The sequence below is a fragment of the Pristiophorus japonicus genome, chromosome 14 (genome assembly GCF_044704955.1).
Source record: "Pristiophorus japonicus isolate sPriJap1 chromosome 14, sPriJap1.hap1, whole genome shotgun sequence".
Taxonomy (NCBI): Eukaryota; Metazoa; Chordata; class Chondrichthyes; family Pristiophoridae; genus Pristiophorus; species Pristiophorus japonicus.
In genome coordinates, this window is record NC_091990.1 from 55,032,271 (window position 1) to 55,042,408 (window position 10,138).

The following is a 10,138-nucleotide window of genomic DNA, read 5'->3' on the forward strand; positions in this document are numbered from 1 at the left end:
CCAACACAAAGACCGAGATATGTCCCAGACTCAGGGCCATTAGTCCAATCACAGAATACACATGGGTCTGATGATGGCCCATCACTGACTAAGCACCGGAGTGCTTAGAAACAAAAGGATTTTAAAGATTGGTGGGAAAGATAGGGGTAGCAAGAGTCCTATAAAGATAGACTCTTTTCCACCATTCTCTCACCCCCTCTCGCTCTCGCTCCACCAAGATCGACGTAACAAGAAGAAGTACCAGACGAGGAAGTCGCAGTTCCGCAGAAGAAGCCACTGAGACAGAGAACCGCATCCCCCTCACAGGGTCCGGCCTCCAGGCAGTGACTGCCCACAGCTGAGCTGAGCAATCGAGACCGACTGTGTGTGGTGGTGAGCATGGTCGCGAGTGTCCCAAGCCAGTAACCAGAGGTGGCCTGAGTGAGGTGTAAGGGCTCAGGGTTTTTCTCAGAAGTGAAGCTTTTTCGGGGCTATTCTGGGGAGGAAGCTTTGTTTGGATTAGCCAGGCGAAGGGGGCTTATGCGACTGGATAATTTGTTGGTAGGGGTGGAGTTAGAATCCACCATAGCAACAAGGGAATTACCGCATGTTACCGGTCCTCAGTTGTGTACTGTATGTATGTTGTTTGTAACCTGGATCGTATTCTCCACAGAGACAGTGATTTCGTTTAGTAGTGCATGTTTTAGCCAGTGTATGTTAGACCAAATAAATATAAGTACGATTTTTCACTGAAGCATTCCTGTCTGTGACTTATTCCATTTACACTCTGAATAATAATCCCCGGGTATAGAACTTTCGTAAGGCGGGGGCGATTCGAACCGTCCGTCTAGCAATTGGGCTAGGGTCAAAACTGCTTACACACTCCTGACTTGTGCATTGTAGATGGAGGTGAGACACTTGCTGCAGAATACCCAGCCTCTGAGCTGCTCTTGTTGCCACAGTATTTATGTTTCTGGTCAATGGTGACCCCCAGGATATTGATAGTGGGGGATTCGGCGATGGTAATTGTAAAGTCCTTACTCAATGGCACAAAACCCACATGAGGCACATTCTATGGACAAGATCACTCTATGACCTGAACCTTTATTCCTGCATGGGACCTCCCTTTATATACCTGGATGACCAGGTAAGGAGTGTCTACCACAAGTTCAGCCCTTGTGGTCAAGGTGTGCATTGCTTAAGTATATACAGTATTGCAGTGGTGTTACATAGATGTTACATACATGACATCACCTCCCCCCAAATTATTATTGGGATCATAAGTTAAGTCTTTCAAGGTGGTCTACGCTCCCTCGTGGAGCGCCACAGTTGGGGTTCTGGTTGTTGAGCCTTGGCGTGAATGTCTATCACCTGTGGTGATTCCGGCCTGTCTGGGCTGACCACAGGGACTGTGCATGCTGCTGAATGTTCTTGTTGCTCGTTCATTGGCAGTGGTGTGTGCACCATCTCATGCTCTTCCTCGGGTTCCTCAGTGTCTATGCTGAACCTTTTTTTTTACTTGGTCCAGATGCTTACGGCATATCTGCGCATTGTGAAGTTTAACCACGATGACCCTGTTCCCGTCTTTGTCTATTACAGTACCCTGAAGCCATTTGGGCCCCACGGCGTGATTGAGGACGAATACGGGATCATTTATTTCTATACATCTCCCCCTTGAATTTCGGTCACGGTACTCGTTTTGGGACTGGCGCCTGCCCTCAACTATGTCGGTTAGGACTGGCTGAATGAGGGACAACCGAGTTTTGAGTGTTTGTTTCATGAGTAGCTCAGCGGGCGGGACCCCCGTGAGCGAGTGCGGTCGGGACCTATAGGCCAGTAGGAGGCGCGATAGGCGTCATTGAAGGGAGGGTCCTTGAATCCTGAGCATGCCTTGTTTAATGATTTGGACCACACGTTCCGCCTGGCCAGTGGAGGCTGGCTTGAATGGTGCTGTCCTGACATGGTTGATGCCATTGCCCGACATGAACTCCCAGAATTCGTAGCTTGTGAAGCATGGGCCATTATCGCAAACAAGGATGTCTGGCAAGCCGTAGGTTGCAAAGACCACACGTAGACTCTCCACAGTGGTGGATGTCGTGCATGAATTCAAAATGATGCACTCGATCCATTTTGAGTACGCATCTACCACAATGAGAAACATTTTTCCCATGAACGGGCCCGTGTCGTCTACATGAATGTGTGACCATGGCCTGGTGGTCCAGGGCCACGGGCTGAGTGGGGACTCCCGGGGGCATTACCCAGCTGGGCACATGTCGTGCACCTGCGAACACAGTGTTCCAGATCTGAATCAATTCCCGGCCACCAAAAATGTGACCGGGCAATGGCCTTCATCAGAACGATGCCTGGATGCTCACTGTGGCGTTCCCTGATGAATGCCTCCCTGCCCCTCTGCGGCATGACTACCCGGCTGCCCCATAGTAGGCAGTCAGCTTGGATGGAGAGCTCATCCATCCGCCTGTGAAACGGTCTGACCTCCTCAGGGCATGCTCCATATGTGGGCACCCAATCCCCAGTCAGGACACATTTCTTAAGCAGAGATAGGAGAGGATCTCTGTTTGTCCAGATTTTGATCTGGCGGGCTGTGATGGGGGAGCCTAAGCTGTCAAAGGCATCAACAGCCATGACCATCTCAGCGCTTTGCTCTGCTGCCCCCTCAGTGGTGGCCAATGGAAGCCTGCTGAGTGCGTCAGCGCAGTTTTCAGTGCCGGGCTGGTGCCGGATGGAGTAGTCATAAGCAGCCAGCGTGAGAGCCCATCGCTGAATGCGGGCTGACGCATTGGCATTGACAGCCTTGCTCTCTGACAATAGGGATGTTAATGGCTTGTGGTCCGTTTCTAATTTGAACCGCCTGCCAAAAAGGTACTGATGCATTTTCTTGACAACATAGACTCATGCGAGTGCCTCCTTCTCAACCATCCATATCCCCGTTCTGCTTGAGAGAGCGACCTGGAAGCATAAACCACAGGTTGTAGTTGGCCCTCAGCATTATTCTACTGCAACAAACACCCAACCCCATAGGACGATGCATCACATGTCAGAACCAATTTCTTACAGGGGTCGTACAGGGTCAATGACTTATTTGAACAAAGTAGGTTCCGCACCCGATTGAAAGCCCGTTCTTGACAGTGCTCCTAAAACCAATCACAACCCTTACACAGGAGCACATGAAGCAGCTCCAACAATGTGCTTAAGTTCGGCAGAAAGTTCCTGAAATAGTTCAACAATCCCAGAAATGAACGCAACTCCGATATGTTGCCGGGCCTGGGCGCTCGTCGAATCGCCTCTGTTTTGGATTCAGTGGGCCGAATCCCATCTGCAGTAACTCTTCTGCCCAGGAACTCAACCTCAGGAGCAAAAAACACACATTTAGACTTCTTGAGTTGCAGGCCTACCCGGTCCAGTTGGCGTAGCACCTCCTCCAGGTTGTGGAGATGTTCCTCGGTGTCACGACCCATGATGAGGATGTCGTCCTAAATATGATTGTTCCAGGAATGGATTTAAGCAGGCTTTCCATGTTTCTTTGAAAAATCGCGGCCGCTGATCGAATGCCAAACGGACACCTGTTGTAAACGAACAGTCTTTGTGCGTAGTGATGGTGGTCAGTAGTTTAGATTCGTCGGCCAGTTCTTGGGTCATGTAGGCTGAAGTGAGGTCCAACTTGGTAAACAGCTTGCCACCTGCCAGCATGGCGAAAAGATCCTCCGCTCGCGGGAGCGGGTATTGGTCTTGTCGGGACACCTGATTGATAGTGCCTTGTAGTCGCCACAGATCCTGACAGAACCATCCACTTTTAGGACGGGAATGATGGGGCTCGCCCAGTCGCTGAATTCAACGGGCAAGATGATGCCCTCTCTCAGCAAACGGTCCAATTCGCTCTCAATTTTCTCCCGCACCGCTCTGGCTTTGTGGTGCACTGGTCTGGCATCCGGGGTGATGTGTATCACTACTATGGTATCTTTGAACGTCCCGACGTCAGGTTGGAATAGTGACTCAAATTGTTGTAGGACTTGTGAGCACGAACTTCGCTCCACAGATGACATTGCGTGCACATCCCCCCATTTCCAGTTCATCTCAGCTAACCAGCTCCTTCCCAACAGTGCGGGACCGTTGCCCTGGTCAATCCAGAGCGGCAGCCGGTTCAATGATCCATTGTGTGTGACCGCAAACATTGCACTGCCTAGTACTGGAATGATTTCTTTGGTATACGTCGGTAGTTGTGTCTCAATGCGCTCTAGTTTGGGTCTACTGGCTTTGAGTGGCCATACCTTTTCAAATTGTTGAGTGCTTATGAGTGACTGGCTGGCCCCCGTGTCCAGCTCCATGCGTACAGGGATGCAGTTTGATAAAACCTTCAACATCATTGGTGGCGTTTTGGTTTATGAGCTGTGAATGTATGCCACATGAACCCGCAGAACTTCAGCATCCATTGATTTGCCCCAAGAGTCATCCTGCATCACAGACTGCTCTTCTGGTCCATCCACCTCGTAAATTAGCCTTGTTACAGGCTTCCTGCACAATCGAGCTAAATGGCCACTGAGGTTGCAATTTCTGCAGACAAATTGTTGAAACCTGCAAGTCCTGGCGGAGTGTTTGCCCCCACATCGCCAACATGAGCTGAGATTCCCATTGTTGTGAACAAAGGAGCTATGACACGACATTCCTCGCTGATTGTCCCATTGACTGCCCTTGAGTACCCTGTTAGTGGGTGTCAATGGCCCCATCCCAGACCGCATTGTCCACTGTGATGGTGTAAATGTCCATTCAGCCTGCCATTGTCTCTGTTGAAAACCTGCTCTGGAGTCTATTGCTGCCTTTGGGATGTCGAACTGCCCCTGCCTGCCTGCGGGGCTCTGAGTTGTGTTTATGATATTGACTCACTGATTCCCCCGCCGCGTTGGAGGCAGAATTACGCGCGTATATTATTTTGGTTTCCTCCTCCCCCACCATGAAAGTCAGCCATCAACGCCGCCGCTTCCAAAGTCAAGTCCTTGGTCTCGATTAACTTTCAGAAAATCCCCGCATGACCAAAGCCCTCAATAAAGAAATCCCTTAACATCTCCCCCCTGCAGGCGTCTGTGAACTTACAGAGGCTGGCCAACTGCCGGAGGTCCGCAACGAAGTCCGGTATGCTCTGTCCTTCACGACATCGGTGGGTATAGAATCTGTGTCGGGCCATGTGTAAGCCGGTTTGAGGTGCTCACCGATTAGTTTGCTGAGCTCTTCAAAGGTTTGTCCGCCAGCTTTTCAGGTGCTAGTAGGTCCTTCATGAGCAAGTAAGTCCTAGGTCCGTAGCTGGTCAGCAGCTGGGCTCTTCGCTTGTCGGCCGCTGCATCTCCCAGCCATTCTTTTGTGACAAAGCTTTGCTGGAGCCTCACAATGAAATCGTCCAGTCCTCGCCAACACAGTACCGTTCCTCTGTGCTACAGGTGGCCATTCTCGTAGGTCGTTGATTCCCGTTTCTCGTCGCCAATGTAACGTCCTTACTCAGTGGCACAAAACCCACACGAGGCACATTCTATGGACAAGGTCACTCTATGACCTGAACCTTTATTCACAGGACCAAGAAACATAGAAACATAGAAACATAGAAAATAGGTGCTGGAGTAGGCCATTCAGCCCCTCTAGCCTGCACCGCCATTCAATGAGTTCATGGCTGAACATGCACTTCAGTACCCCCTTCCTGCTTTCTCGCCATACCCCTTGATCTCCCGAGTAGTAAGGACTTCATCTAACTCCCTTTTGAATATATTTAGTGAATTGGCCTCAACTACTTTCTGTGGTGGAGAATTCCACAGGTTCACCACTCTCTGGGTGAAGAAGTTTCTCCTCATCTCGGTCCTAAATGGCTTACCCCTTATCCTTAGACTGTGACCCCTGGTTCTGGACTTCCCCAAAATTGGGAACATTCTTCCTGCATCTAACCTGTCTAAACCCGTCAGAATTTTAAACGTTTCTATGAGGTCCCCTCTCATTCTTCTGAACTCCAGTGAATACAAGCCCAGTTGATCCAGTCTTTCTTGATAGGTCAGTCCCACCATCCCGGGAATCAGTCTGGTGAATCTTCGCTGCACTCCCTCAATAACAAGAATGTCCTTCCTCAAGTTAGGAGACCAAAACTGTACACAATACTCCAGGTGTGGCCTCACTAAGGCCCTGTACAACTGTAGCAGCACCTCCCTGCCCCTGTACTCAAATCCCCTCGCTATGAAGGCCAACATGCCATTTGCTTTCTTAACCGTCTGCTGTACCTGCATGCCAACCTTCAATGACTGATGTACCATGACACCCAGGTCTCGTTGCACCTCCCCTTTTCCTAATCTGTCACCATTCAGATAATAGTCTGTCTCTCTGTTTTTACCACCAAAGTGGATAACCTCACATTTATCCACATTATACTTAATCTGCCATGCATTTGCCCACTCACCTAACCTATCCAAGTCACTCTGCAGCCTCATAGCATCCTCCTCGCAGCTCACACTGCCACCCAACTTAGTGTCATCCGCAAATTTGGAGATACTACATTTAATCCCCTCGTCTAAATCATTAATGTACAATGTAAACAGCTGGGGCCCCAGCACAGAACCTTGCGGTACCCCACTAGTCACTGCCTGCCATTCTGAAAAGTATCCACTCTTTGCTTCCTGTCTGACAACCAGTTCTCAATCCACGTCAGCACACTACCCCCAATCCCATGTGCTTTAACTTTGCACATTAATCTCTTGTGTGGGACCTTGTCGAAAGCCTTCTGAAAGTCCAAATATACCACATCAACTGGTTCTCCCTTGTCCACTTTACTGGAATCATCCTCAAAAAATTCCAGAAGGTTTGTCAAGCATGATTTCCCTTTCACAAATCCATGTTGACTTGGACCTATCATGTCACCATTTTCTAAATGCACTGCTATGACATCCTTAATAATTGATTCCATCATTTTACCCACTACTGAGGTCACGCTGACCGGTCTATAATTCCGTTTTCTCTCTCCCTCCTTTTTTTAAAAGTGGGCTTACATTGGCTACCCTCCACTCGATAGGAACTGATCCAGAGTCAATGGAATGTTGGAAAATGACTGTCAATGCATCCACTATTTCCAAGGCCACCTCCTTAAGTACTCTGGGATGCAGTCCATCAGGCCCTGGGGATTTATCGGCCTTCAATCCCATCAATTTCCCCAACACAATTTCCCGACTAATAAAGATTTCCCTCAGTTCCTCCTCCTTACTAGATCCTCTGACCCCTTTTATATCCGGAAGGTTGTTGGTGTCCTCCTTAATGAATACCGAACCAAAGTACTTGTTCAATTGGTCTGCCATTTCTTTGTTCCCAGTTATGACTTCCCCTGATTCTGACTGCGGGGGACCTACGTTTGTCTTTACTAACCTTTTTCTCTTCACATACCTATAGAAACTTTTGCAATCCGCCTTAATGTTCCCTGCAAGCTTCTTCTCGTACTCCATTTTCCCTGCCCTAATCAAACCCTTTGTCCTCCTCTGCTGAGTTCTAAATTTCTCCCAGTCCCCGGGTTCACTGCTATTTCTGGCCAATTTGTATGCCACTTCCTTGGCTTTAATACTATCCCTGATTTCCCTAGATAGCCACGGTTGAGCCACCTTCCCTTTTTTATTTTTACGCCAGACAGGAATGTACAATTGTTGTGGTTCATCCATGCGGTCTCTAAATGTCTGCCATTGCCCATCCACAGTCAACCCCTTAAGTACCCTTAAGAAGTGATGACTCTGCGTGGGACCTCCCTTTATATACCTGGATGACCAAGTAAGGAGTGTCTCCCACAAGTTCACCCCCTGTGGTCAAGGTATGCATTGCTTAAGTATATACATAGAGGTTACATACATGACAGTAATGCCATTGAATATCATGGGGAGATGGTTAGACTCGCTTATTGGAGATGGTCATTTCCTGGCACTTGTGTGGTGCGAATGTTATTTGCCACTTATCAGCCCAAGCCTGAATGTTGACCAGATATTGCTGCATGTGGGCAGGGACTGCTTCATTATCTGAGGAGTTGTGAATGGAATTGAACATCATGCAATCGTCAGTGAACATCCCCATTTCTGACATGATGGACCGGAGGTCATTGATGAAGCAGATGAAGATGGTTGGGCCTCGGACACTGCCCTGAGGAACTCCTGCAGCGATGTCCTGGGGCTGTGATGACTGAACTCCAACAACCACAACCATCTTCTATTGTGCTAGGTATTACTCCAGCCAGTGGAAAGTCTTCCCCCGATTCCCATTGATTCAATTTTACTAGGGCTCCTTGATGCCACACTCGGTCAAATGCTGCCTTGATGTCAGAATTTGACCAAGTGTGGCATCAAGGAATGGTACTATCTTGTTTCACTGTGATCGGCACAACTTTCATCATCTGTTGTTTGCTGTAACGGAGTTATTTGAAGTGTAAAATCCTCTCAGTGGTGCATGAAGGTCATGCTATCTGCCTTGAGTTGAGTAAATAAGACACCACTGTGACCTGGGTTCAAATCTCAACTCAGCTGAGATCGTCAACATTGTCACCAGACTGGTTAGAAATAAGAAAACTGGACCTAATTATTTAATCCAGTCATGCCACCCTGATGTGATGCCCTACTTATCCCACTTGTTAATATTTTACGCAGAACTTACATACTCTTTCATTCAAGGATCCACTCTATTGGGCTGGTAACAAATGGGCTGCCCCATTCCCCAGTCAAGACCGGTATACCTGCACCAGGGCAAGTTCCTTGAGCCCATCGCACTCAGTGTAGCGAAGGATTCTGAACTATTCATTCTGGACTTTTCAAGAAGACTAAAATAATGGGCATGAAACCCTCGCTCTCTCTGTAAAAGAACAAAGCTTGATCAAAATCAGGATGCATGTTGGTCTTTGCTTATTGCCCAGGACAAAAGAACATAAGAAATAGGAGCTGGAGTTGGCCCTTCGGCCCTTCGAACCCGCTTCACCATTCAACAAGGTCATGGCTGATCTTCTACCTCAACACCACCTTCCTGCACTATCCCCACATTCCTTATTCCCAAACATTTATTGACCTCTGACTTGAATATACTCAACGACTGAGCCTCCACAGCCCTCTGGCATAGAGAATTCCAAAGATTCACCACCCTGTAAGTAAAGAAATTTTTCCTCATCTCAATCCTAAATGGCTGACCCCCTTATTCTGAGATTGTGACCCCGTGTTCTAGATTCTCCAGCCAGGGGAAACATTTTCTCAGCATTAACCCTGTCAAGGCCCTTAAGAATTTGATATGTTTCAATTTGATCACCTCTTATTCGGGTGAGGGAAATGTGTGTCAGACAACATGGAGCCTTCGTCGATAAAATCTGAGTAACTGGTGAGAGGAAACATTGCTGACAGCTGCAGGGATAAGGAAGCAAGGTCTGCAAACTGATAAGAGATTCTTTGATGTTGAAAACACCCCATGCGATGTATGATGGCCAAACTGCAAATCTGAGAGAAAACCACATAAAAGTCCTCATTCTACAAGGGTTTGGAGAGAACCACAATGCGACGTCCAGACAAGACAGTGTACGAGAGGAAACTTCTTATTCTCCCAGGACAAAGAACTTGATCAATTATTTGTCTTGAGTTGCACGCGCCAGAAAAGGATTGTATGAAGAGTTACTACTTTCTGGGTACAAACTGTTGCGTTACATGTCAAATTATATTCTTTAAAGTTAGAAAATAGCTACACTGTCTCGCATGATTCTTAACCTTTTGTACTCTGAACAAGAGGGAAAAGTAATCCTACAATAGATGAATCCATAATCGCTCAGGCTGAGCTGCTGCAGAACAGTTCAAAGAAATCTCTGCAGCTCTGCCACATGTCCTCATAATCGGCAGTAAAAGTATGGAGGTGCCAGCTTCTGGAGAGACATTAAACCAAGGCCCGACCTGCCCTCTCAGGTGGACGCAACACATTCCACAGCACTATTCGAAGAAGAGCAGGGGATTTTTCAAGATTTCCTGGCCAATAGTTATTCCTCAAGCAATATCACTAAAACAGATTATCTTGTAATTTAGATCATTGACCTGTGTGCACAAATTGGCTGTCACGTTTTCTACATTACGGCAGTGACTACGGAGCCGAAATTGGTGCACGTTGCGCCCGCAGCCGCGGA